This window comes from Tamandua tetradactyla, chromosome 20 (assembly GCF_023851605.1).
Source record: "Tamandua tetradactyla isolate mTamTet1 chromosome 20, mTamTet1.pri, whole genome shotgun sequence".
Classification (NCBI taxonomy): Eukaryota; Metazoa; Chordata; class Mammalia; order Pilosa; family Myrmecophagidae; genus Tamandua; species Tamandua tetradactyla.
The window spans coordinates 23,472,550-23,485,529 of record NC_135346.1 but is presented as its reverse complement, the minus strand read 5'-3'; positions in this window follow the sequence as shown (position 1 = coordinate 23,485,529).

Genomic DNA, 12,980 nt, shown 5'->3' with positions numbered 1-12,980 from the left:
CTGCAATACAGACTGGGACCCGACAACATCACATATATGGGTGTTCGTATAACAAGGCCCAGGAGATATGTGGAAGTCAGCTCTAGCTTGCAACCACTACCCAAATCTCATCACTAAGCCGGGTCCTGAGGAGGCTCTTAGATTTCCCAGAGTCATGAAATAGAGTTCTAGTAAGATTTTTAAGCCCTGTCACTACTTTAAGGATGTCAGTTACCTGGGGTGTGAGAAGAAATAATAGCTGCCAGCACAGATGTTATTTAAGTATGGTTACAATCTGATTTTAACAGATATGAAATAATCTACACTGCATCAAATCTTAAACTGCTATTCTATAGCTATGGCATACAGACAGGTACACTACTCTTAATGGTTTTTTAATATGAACTCATAAAGCAATATGTTCAGAGGACAGTTTTACAAATGAAGATGGGGAGGGAAAATATGACTTCAAAAGAGAACATCCAGAGGGTGTAAGGGTAGTTCAGTGGTAGAATTCTCGCCTGCCATGAGGGAGAGCCAGGTTCCATTCCCAGTCCATGCACTTCCCAAAAGACAAACAAAACAAACAAACAAAAATTCAACAAATGGTACTCGTAATAAAGGGATACCCACATGGAAAAATAATGAAATGTGACCTCACCACACAGTATACAAAAAAAAAAGAACATCCATAGGTTCCAAAGGGCTATAATTTAATCTTTCTGCTATAACGAATTCAAATGCAATGTTACCCATTAAAAGTATAGCAAGATCAACATGGCAATGTAAGACATCCCCTGGAAAAGTTGTCCCTCAGAATCAGCTCCTAAAAGGACAAATCTCACATGCTTAAAATGTTGCAACAATAGAGACTGGAGAAGGATACCACAAATGCTGAATCGAAAAAAAAGAAGAAAAAGAATCTACAAAAGCAGGTAGGAAATTTCTCTCCCAGACCCCACTGGTCCCTATGCCTCCTCCTCACTCAGTACCACACAGCTTGGGAGTATCAGGGAGGTGGTGCAGCCTGAGTGCCTCCCCCATGAACAGAGACATTAGAGCCATTCACAGCTGCAAGACAGAACTTCACACATATCCAGACACAGGGGCCCAAGTCCACAGAGACTCAGGGCAGAACACTAAAGCTAAGTCATGCTGCATACAAAAGGGATCCCAGGGGTTGGGGGAAGACACCATGGCAGAACTGTTGGCAAGAGGTGCACTTACTAAATTCAGTTGCTGATGGCTGGACCACCTAAACCACAAAATGGACTTTTCTAGAGTAACCCACCTTTTCTGGATTAACCTCAAGTGGCTCCCTGGGACAGGATATTCTAACAAAATAGAAACCAGAGGCAGAAAGCTTCACAGTAATTTTAAAAACTTGGGGGAGGGCTTCAACTGAACTCCTTTAACACAAGAGGGACCCAGAATTGAAACGTGTAAGGAAAGGGGGGCACTGAGTAAGGAAGAGAATTTAAGAAAATCACAGGAGCTGGGGAGAAAAGTCTACAAAGAAGCATACAGAACAGACCAAGATCCCCAGAGAAGGAACAGAGGAAAGGAAGCTCTATCTTAATGGAAACAACAGCACAAAAAGAATAATCTTAAAAATTTCACAGCATGTCCAGGGCAAGAAGCAGATGAAAAGCTGAGAAAATCTGAACAGCTAAGTACAGGCTACTCTAAAAGTGTAGAATAAATTGGACCAAGAATCAAAGAAGAACCATAACACAAAGTCAATTAACAATAAAACCCTAGACAAGAGGAAGAAACTGATGTTCAAGATAAACAGATGCTCAGGTAGCAGTAAAACTCAAAAACTCTATTAAGAAACAGGAAAATATGGCACAAAGGAACACATTAAAACTTCAGAGGAGACTCAACATTTGGAACGATTAATCAAAGAAATTAAATTAATCTCCTAAATCAATTCAAAGATGAAGAAAATATGGATAAAGAGCTAAAGAATCTTAAGAAGACAATGTATAGAGCATAAAAAGAATGTGAAAGTATTAAAAGAATAATAAATTATGATGATGAAAGGTATAATAATACAGGTTAGCAATACCCTAGATGTACACAACGGCAACTGGAAACAGGCAGAAGAATCAGTGAACTAGAGGACAGGACTATCAAAATCATATAGGCAGAAATGGAGATAAAAGAAAAAAAATTGAGCTATGTCTCAGGAATCTGAGGAATAGCAGAAAGCACACACACATACACATCTTGGGTATCCCAGAAAAACAGAAAGGAAAAGAGCAGAAAGAATATATGAGGAATTAATTGTCCCAAACTTCCCAATTCTTATGAAAGAGGTAAATACACAAGTTCAAGAGGTACAACATACATCAAACAGAAAAAGTCCTAACAAACCTAATTTGAGGCACATACTAATCTGAAAGTCAAATGCCAAAGATAAAGAGTGAATTCTGAAAGCAACAAGAAAAAAACAATTCATCACATATAAGGGATCCTCAATAAGATTTATGATCAGAAACTATGGAGGCAAGAAGGCAGTGGTATGATATATTAAGGTACTGAAAGAGAAAAACTGCAAGCCCCAGCAAAAACTAGCAAAACTGTCCTTCAAAAATAAGGAAGAGTTTTAAATACTTACAAATAAACAGTAACAGAGAGAGCTCACCCACAAAAGACCTGCCCTACAAAATTATAAATGGGAGTTCTGCAAACTGAAAACAAAATACAGAAGAGAGTGGTTTGGAGTAGTGTGAAGAAATGAATTTCTTCAGTAAGGGTAACTAAAAGGGCAAATGCAAGTTCCAATAGTACTGTATCCTAAATATAAAATTCTACTCTTTAATTCTTAGGAGAGTATACAGTAAAGAGGCATATTTCCTGATATTGGACATGTAAAATATTAAGTGGTAAAGTGGGTCAAAAACAACATAAAGAGAGAAAATGGAGGGAGTAGAGTATGCTATTGAAACTAAGGTGTAAATTTCAAATTGGTGGGTTACAGATGTAGGTTGTGTAACATAAACCCCAGGATAACCATAAAGAAAGTAGTTTAAAAATACACAGAAAGAAAAATGATAAAAGGACCAGTGAGATACATCACAAAAGATCAACTATACTGATAAGGAGGTTGCAATAAAGGAAAAGAGAGACCAAAAAAAAAAGATAGGACATATAAAAATCAAAGGAAAAAAATGGCTAAAGTAAGTATTTTCTTTACAGTAATAACACTAAATGTTAATGGATTAAACTCCCCAATCAAAAGATACAGATTGGCAGAACAGACAAAAAGGCATGATCTAATTCTATGCTATTTACAAGAGACACACCTTAGACCCACAGACACGAAAGGGTTGAAAGTAAAAGGACGGAAAAATAAATTCCATGGAAAACAGTAACCAAAAAGAGCTGGGGTAGCCATACTAGTATCAGTCAAAGCAGACTTTAAGTCAAAAACTGTTATAAAAGACAAAGAAATAGATACTATATATTAATAAAGGGGACAACCCACAAAGAGGAAATAACAACAATAAATATTTATGCACCTAACTTTGTATGCCTGTTTGAAACTTTTATGTACCCCAGAAAAGCCATGTTCTTCAATCCTCATTTAATATTGTTGGGTGGGATCTTTTTTATTGGATTATTTATGTGGAAATGTGACACACCCAACTGTGGATGTGACCTTTTTGATTAGATGGAGATGTGACTCTACCCATTCAAGGTGGGTCTGGATTAGTTTACTGGAGTCCTTTAAAAGGAGAAAAATTTTGTAGGAAGCTCAGATGCTTGTAGAGCAATTGCTTCAGAACCATCACAGAAACATTTGGAGATACAGGAAGAAAACACACCCAGGGAAGTTGTTTAAACCAGAAGCCAAAGGACCAGCAGACATCAGCCATGTGCCTTCCCAGATCAGCCTTTCTTTAGTCAAGCTGTCTTTCTCTGGATGCCTTAGTTTGGACATTTTTATAACCTTAGAAACTGTAAACTTGCAACTTAATAAATTCCCTTTTTAAAAGCCATTCCATTTCAGGTATATTGCATTCCAGCAGCATTAACAAGCCCAAACACCATGGTACCCAGAACATACCCAAAACACAAGCAACAAAAGAAAAATAGACAAATGGGACTGCATCAAAATTAAAACTTCTACATAAAAGACCATACCATGTAAGTGAAAAGACAATCTACTTAATGGGAGAAATTATTTGTAAATCACATATCCAATAAGGTTTTAATATCCAGAATATATAAACAAATTCTACAACTCAACAATAAAAAAGAAAATAATCCAATTTTAAAATGAACAAGACTTGAATAGACATTTCTCAAAAGATATACAAATGGCTAAACACATATGAAAAGGTATTCAACATCACTAGTTATTAGGAAACGCAAGTCAAACTATAATGAGATACCAATTTATACCTACTAAAATGGCCACTATTAAAAAAAAAATTACAAGTGATACAGAGGATGTGGAGAATACAGGAACACACATTCATTGATGGTAGGAATGTAAATGGTGCAGTCACCATGGAAGACAGTTTGGCAGTTCCTCAGAAAGCTATTACCATGTGATTTGGCAAACTCACTACTAGCTGCATACCCAAAAGAATTAAAAGCAGGGACCCAAACAGATATTTGCACCCTGATGTTTATTACGGCATTATTCACAACTTCTAAAAGATAAAAGAAACAGAAGTGGCCACTGACCCATGGATGGATAAACAATACATGGGAAATACAAACAATGGAATGTTATTCAGATGTAAAAAGGAATGAAGTTCTCATTGATGCAACAACATGGATGAACTATAAAGACATTATGCTGAGTGAAATAAGCCAGATACAAAAGGAAAAATATTGCATGATCTCACTGATATGAAGTAATTTCATCAAGCAAACTCATAGAGTTAAAATCTAGAATACTGGTGTCCAGGGAATGAGTTGGGTATATAGAGAATAGGGATTTAATGCTTAATTTGTACAGAATTTCTATTTAGGTTGATGGTGAAGTTTTACATACAGAAGGTGGTGACAGTATTACATCATTGTGAGTGTAACAGCACTGAATTGTATCTGTGAATGAGGTTAAAAAAGGAAGTTTTAGGTTGTATCTATGTCACTAGAATAAAATTCACAAGATAAAACATAGGACTGTATAACACAGAGAACCCTATTGCAGTTAATGGATTATAGATAATAGTACAAGTATAAACATGTTCTTTCATGCATTATATCCTAACACCACACTAAAATAAAGTGTCAATATAGGGTGGTATGGGGGAAAAATATACCTAAACTATGGACTATATTTAAAAGTACAATTTCACTATTCTTTCATCATTTGTAACAAAGGAACCACACTAAAGCAAAGTATCAACAATAGGGAGTATATGGGAAGCAACCCTAATGTCCATCAATTGAACAATGAATGAACAAACTGTGTGGCACCCTTAAAATGGAATGCCACACAGCAATAATACATGTGTTAACATGGATAAATCTCAAATGCATTGTGCTAAGTCAAAAAAAGCCAGACACAAAAGGCTTCGAAGTATATCAATTTTATGATTCCATTTATATGACATTCTGTAAAGGCAAATCCATAGGAACAGAAATCAGCCAGGGGCTCAAGGTAAGGAGAGGGAACTGACTATGAAGGTAGGATAGGGAATTTATGAGGTTCTATCTTAACTGTGGTGGTGTTTACATAAATGTGTATGTGAAGAAATGGGCTCCACCATTGCTTTCAGCTTCTTTGAACAGGGTGAATTTCACTGTAGGTAAATTATACTTCAACGAATCTGAAGCTAAAAACAAAATATTCAACTTACAGAATCAGAGCTCTCTGTAAGGCAACCTACAACCTCTGTTAGTCAACAAGTATGGCTCTTAGAAATAATGAAGAAAATACAGATTTAAATAGCCTTAATTTTTAAAGAATATTAGGTACTAGAAAAGAGTTTTGATAACGGTTTTCAGATTATAACTGTGTACATTGTTAACATATGAAAGTTCTTCTTTCCTGCCTGTGCCAGTTTGAAAATATTAAGTACTCCAGAAAAGTCATGTTTTAATCCTGACCCAATCTCATGGGGGCAGTCATTTCTTCTAATCCTGATTCAATGCTGTAGGTTGAAAACTTTTGATTAGCTTATCTCCATGGAGATGTAATGCACCCAATTATGGTGTGACCATTTGATTTGGAGAAGTGACTCCACCCATTCTATGTGGATCTTGATTAGTTTACTGGAATCCTTTAAAAGAGGAAACATGTTGGAGCAACCCAGAAATGACAAAGCCAACAGAAACTTCAGAGCAGATGCCAACACTTGGAGAACAGAGACACGGACATCTGGAGATGCAGGGAGCCCAGCAGACATCACCACGAGATGTCAAGCAAGCCAGACCTAGAGTGAGCCAAGGGAAGGCAAGAGATGAAATCCAGCCCTGGAGAAGCAAAGTGAGGAACCACCACAAGAACAGAAGCTGAAAGTAAATGGACCCCAGGAGCAAGGAGCAAGCAGATGCCAGTCACATCACTTCCCAGCTGACAGAGGTGTTCTAGACCCATCGGCCTTCCTTGAATTAAGGTATCTTTACCTGAATGCCTTAATTTGGACATTTCTATAGGCTTAGAACTATAAACTTATAATTTAATAAATTCCCTTTTCTAAAAAGCCATTCCATTTCTGGTATATTGCATTCCAGCACTTTAAAAACTAAAACAGCAACAAAGAACCTGGAATATATATACTTTTTTAAAGCCCCACTGGTCCTGAAATTCAGGCCCTTATTATTCCTCATCTGAATTATAACAAAACTTTCCAATGGTTCTTCCTGACTCTTGTCTGCTGCACTCCAAACCATTCTCCCCGCTACTTTCTACATTTTCTTTCTCAATCAAATCTGATTATGCAGGTTTCTTGTTCCAAAGCCTCTGATGCTTTTCCATAGACTGGATGAAAAGCCCAAAGGCAAGCAAGGCCCTTCTCAAATTTTCAGGCCCACCTTTTGTTGTGTCTTCCCTACCACGAATTTGTAACTCAATATACACAAGTGTACCCTAAGAGCACATCATGCAGAAGCACTTGAAATTAACATTTTCTATCTTTTCTGGGCTTCTGCACCATTTTGCTCATAGAATTCACTCTACCTGAACTGCCTTCTTCGTTCCGGTTAGGGAAGATTTTTTCCAGATCCTGTTCATGCCACTATATTCCATACAACACACTCTTTTAGAGCATTAAGCATATAGTATTTTGGTTGTCTCTTTCTTTACTTATTCATACTCCCAAAAGGGAGATCTCCTCAAGGACAGGGAACATGTCTTGACCTATCTCTGTTTCTCCAGGGCCTACTTCAGCATTTTGCAAGGTTAATGGGTATTCTGGTGGCTCAGAGAACTTGTAAAGGCAATTGTTACTGAGACTTTATTATTCAATATTTTTTTTCCCTATCTCAAAGGAGTATGGTAAGGGCAACTGTTGAGAATCTTACAAACACTATTATTTTTATATATGTCTGTGTTAGATTCAGTTGTCAACTTGGCCAGGTGAGCATACCTAGTCTTGTTGCTGCGGACATAAGCCAATGGTATGTGAACCTCATCTGTTGCTAATTACATCTGCAGTCGGCTAGGAGGCATGTCTGTTGCAATGAGTGACGTTTGACTTAATTGGCTGGTGCTTAAATGAGAGATCACAACGTAGCACAGCTAAGCAGCTCGGCATTCCTCATCTCAGCACTCACAGCTCAGCCCAGGCCTTTGGAGATGCAGAAAGAAGTCACCCCGGGGAAAGTTGTTGGAACCCAGGGGCCTGGAGAGAAGACCAGCAGAGACCATCCTGTGCCCTCCACGTAAGAAAGAAACTCAGTGGAAAGTTCGCTGACTTTCCTCTGAAGAACTAACAAAATAAATCCCCTTTTATTAAAAGCCAATCCGTCTCTGGTGTGTTGCATTCTGGCAGCTAGCAAACTAGAACAGATTTTGGTACCAGAGAGTGGGGTGCTGCTGTTGCAGTTTGCAAATACCAAACATGTTGGAATGTTTTTTTAAATGGATAAAGGGAAGAATCTGGAGGAGTTGTGATGAGGTTGATAGAGAAGGCCTAGAATGCTTTGGAGAGACTGCTGGTAGAAATGTGGACTCTAAAGATGCCTCTGATGAGGCCTTAGACAGAAATGAGGCATGTGTTATTGCAAACTGGAAGGAAGGCGATCCTTGTTTTAAAATGGCAGATAATCTGGCAAAATTGACTAGTGCTTTGGCTGGAAGGCAGATTTTAAAAGCCATGAACTTGGATATTTAGCAGAAGAGATCTCCAAATTAAATGTCGAAAGTGCAGTCTGGTTTCTCCTTGCAGCTTATAGTGAAATGCGACAGGAAAGAGATAAGCTGAGAACTGAACTCTTAGATACAAAGAAACCAGAGATTGAAGTTCTGGAAAATTCTGGGCCTCCAGGAAAGGAGACCCCAGAGAATAGTGCCCCACATGAGGTCTTAACCAAATGTGAAACCAGCCAGCCATTTCAGAGAAAGTCAGGATCGGACACGGAGTTATCCAGGAAGGATTTGTGGAAACTCCTTACGTCTGATGGACATGATCCAACACTACTGCATAGAAAGCCAACGAGAGTGCTGTGGGACCTGTATAAACAGAGTCACTGCCAGTCTGGACTGAGGGGTTCAGAGAAGGGACACATTGAAGGAAAAATAACTTCAGAGGCAAAGCCATAGAGACTGAGGTCTGAAGTCAAGAAGCCTCAGGCAAGGAGAGCGGACCCACCCAAGCATGTGGAGAGGGTGAGTTTGCCCCAAAGGCAGAGAATGGGCCTTCCACCTGGGTGCAGTGGAAGAGTCATGCCGCCTCAGGCCTTGGAGAGAGTGAAGCACATTCCTTGGGGTTTGGGGAGAGCCTGGCTGCCACCACATGGAGGGGTTGAGCGTGTGCCCTGGAGATGGCAGAGAGTCCGGGTGTAGTCCCGATGCTTGGAAAGGGTGGAGCCGAGTAAAGGGTAGTCTCCCCAAAATCCCCCAAGGTTGCATTTGAAGAGAGGCAGGCCTCTGCGTAGGCATTTGGAAAGGGTGGGACTGCCACTTTCTAAAGCCCTGAGGATAAATGACTCTCAGACTTTGAAATCTAATGGACTTTGCCCTGCAGGTTTTCGAAACTGTATGGGTCCAGTGACCCCTATGTTCCTTCCTCCCTATGGAAATGTGTATATGTATCCTATGAATGTTCCTCCTGTATATGTTGGCAGCAAATAACTTGTTATGAATTTTCAAAGGTCCAGAGCAAATGGAGAGAATTTTGCCTTAGGACAGACCATGCCTGTAACTGACTTGATGAGATTTTATACTGTCTCTGATTTTGTAATTCATTGCATTGCTACTGAAAGGTTTAAGGTTTCTGATATTGTTATGAAATTAATGTATTTTGTATATGGGAAAAACATGTCTTTTTAGGGGCCAGAGGGTGGAATGTGCTGGTTTGAAATGAAGTATGTCCCCTAAGAAAAGCCATGTTTTAATATAAATCCCATTTCATAAATGTAGAATAATCTCTATTCAATACTGTACGTTTGAAACTGTGATTGGATCATCTCCCTGGATGATGTGATTTAGTCAAGAGTGGTTGTTAAACTGGATTAAAGGATGACATGTCTCCACCCATTTAGGTGGATCTTGATTAGTTTCTGAAGTCCTATAAAAGAGGAAACATTTTGGAGAAAGAGATTCAGAGAGATTCAGAGAGAGCAGAGAATGCTGCAGCACCACGAAGCACAGAGTCCACCAGCCAGTGACCCTTGGAGATGAAGAAGGAAAACACCTCCCAGGGAGCTTCACGAAACAGGAAGCCAGGAGAGGACACTAGCAGATGATGCTGTAGCACCATGTGCCCTTCCAGCCGAGAGAGAAGCCCTGACTGTGTTCGTCATGTGCCTTCTCACTTGAGAGAGAAACCCTGAACTTCATCAGCCTTCTTGAACCAAGGTATCTTTCCCTGGATGCCTTTGATTGGACATTTCTATAGACTTGTTTTAACTGGGGCATTTTCTTGGCCTTAGAACTGTAAATTAGCAACTCATTAAATTCCCCTTTTAAAAGCCATCCATTTCTGGTATATTGCATTCCAGCAGCTAGCAAACTAGAACAATGTCCAAATAGCATTCTAAATTTAGAGGAAGTGCTTTGAGGTAGGAAAAAAATCAAAAGAAGTAAAATAAGTAAGCCCACATGAGCTATTAGCTGTGTGGCCTTGGATAAGTGTTCCTCTTTCTGAGTATACTTTCTAGACATATGAGAGTACTAACAACACCTATCTTCATAGGGATACTGTAATTACCTAAATGAGGTAACATTTGTCAAAGTACTTTTTGGGAACTGCAAAGGGCTACCTACATTTTAGAAAGAAAACATTACTATTCTGGCTCACAGAGCCCATCATGAAGAAAGTTTAATGCATAATGGCAATAAATACTTTGGAAATATCTTCAAAAGCAATGGCCAGCATGACTAAAAAGCATGGAAGGAAGCTTTCTGCATGTGTTCAGCAACACCTTCAAAAACCTGTGTTTAGCAGTTGTTTAAACAATATGGGGATCCAAAACAGTCTGGAGGTCATGATTAACAAATTGAAAGAATGGGAGAAGAGTTGCAAATCATATATCTGATAAGGGCTTACTCTCTAAAATACATAAAGAACTACAACACAACAACAAAAAGACAAACAACCCAATTTAAAAATAGGCAAAAAACCTGAATGGGAATTTGAATAGGCACTTCTCCAAAGAAAATATACCAATGGCCAATAAATACATGAAGAGATGCACAGCTTCATTAGCCCTTTAGGAAATGCAAATCAAAATGATAATGAGATACCACTGCTCATCTACCAGTATGGCTAGTATTTAAAATAAATGGAAAAAAAAAGTGTTGGTGAGGATGTAGAGAAATCTGTATTACTGGTGGGAATGTAAAACGATGTGGATGTAAAATGATGCAACAGCTGCAGGAAACAGTTTGGCAGTTCCGCAAAAAAGCTGAACACAGAATTATCATATGACTCAGCAACTCCACTTACAGGAATATACCCAAAAGAACTGAAAACAAGAATTAAAACAGATACTTGTACATAGCAACATTATTCACAATAGACAACAGGTGGAAACAAATTAACTATCCATTAACAGATAAATGGATAAGCAAAATGTAACATATAAATATACACACACAATAGAATATTATTCGGCCATTAAGAGAAACGAACTTCTGATACATGCTACAGCATGGATGAACCTTGAAAACACTATGCTAAATGAAGTAGGCCAGACACAAAAGGAGACTATTGTATGATCCCACTTATATTAATATCTGGAATAAGCAAATCCGTAAAGACAGAAAGTAGATTAGAAGTTAACAGGGACTAGGAAGTGGGGGGGGATTGGGAAGTTATTGCTTAAAGGGTATAGTTTCTCTTTTGGGGTGATAAAGTTTCGGTAATGGATGGTGGCAAAGGCAGCACAATGTTATGAATGGATGTAATTAATCCCAGTGAATGTATACTTAAAATGGTTAAAATAGCAAATTTTATGTTTTATATGTTACCACAATGTAATTATTAAAAAAATAGTCTGTGGGGGAGGAATGTAATCAATGGATTAAATAATTTTAAAATTTCATCTAGATAATAAGCCTTTTCAAATACAACTGGAATTTTCAATAAAATATACCTGAGACCTGGCAAAAGCTTAAGCCATAATTAAGAATTTTCGATTTCAAAGGTTAGCCTATAAGAGAAAGGGAATTAGTCAAATTACAGCATTCAATAAGTAGAAGGTAATACAAAGATTTTTTTACACTGCTTTGATGTTAAAAAGGCCTACAATGCCAAAAACTGTGAAAAGATGGACTCCGTATTTTTCTAATAGCAAAATATAATGTGTCAGCATTCAGATGGCTATAATTTAAAGAACTTACAATAACAAGTGTTGGTAAGGAAATGGAAAAATTGGAATCCTCATACATTGTTGCTGGAATAAAAAATGACGTAGTTGCTGTGGAAAACAGTTTGGCAAGTTCCCCAAAAGTTGAACACAGAGTTACCAAATGATTCAGTAATTTCCCTCCTAGACCTATACCCAAGAGAACTAAAAACATATGTTCACAGAAAACACTGTACATAAATGTTCACAATAGCCAAAGGATGAAACCACCCAAATGCCCATTCATTTGGTTAAATAAAATGTGGTATATCCACACAATGGAATATTATTCAGTCATGAAAAGGGAAGGAAGTATTGATAAATGCTTCCACATGGATGAACCTTGAGAACATTATGCTAAGTGACAGAAGCCAGACACAAAGACCTCATATAGTGTGATTCCATTAATATGAACTGTTCAGAACATGCAAAAGCATAGAAATAATGGCTGTCAGGGGCTGAAGGCAGGGAGGAGATGTGGACTGACTGCTAATGGGTCCAGGGTTTCTTTTCAGGGTCATGAACATGTTCTGGAATCGGTGTATAATCTCGTGAATATGCTAAAAACCACTGAATTGTACACTTTAAAAGCGTGAATTTTGTTTTGTGAATTACTGCTCAATTAAAAATTAGGGTGTCAGAGCCATGCATCTGATTAAACAAGGTATAAACTTGGTGATGTGGAGGCCATGAACAGTTTAGCTGTTTCCTACTTAAATCTGTTAAACCACAGATCACACACCTCCTCGTAGCCAAGAGTCAAAGGTAGGCACTGTCAAATCACAAATGTGAGACAGAAAACTGATATGACACCACCTCTCATATATACAAAGCTGCCAGAAGCTCATCTGAAAGGCTGCATCTCCTAAAAACTCCCTTGGTTGATGAGTCTCAAGATTTCCTCAAAAATACACATTTAAGTACAGAACTGAGAAAAAATCTGTCACAAGTACCCCTTGCTATAACCAAACCCATCCTTTGGTCTTCCATACTACAAGAAGAGTTTCAATACTATTCTTTAC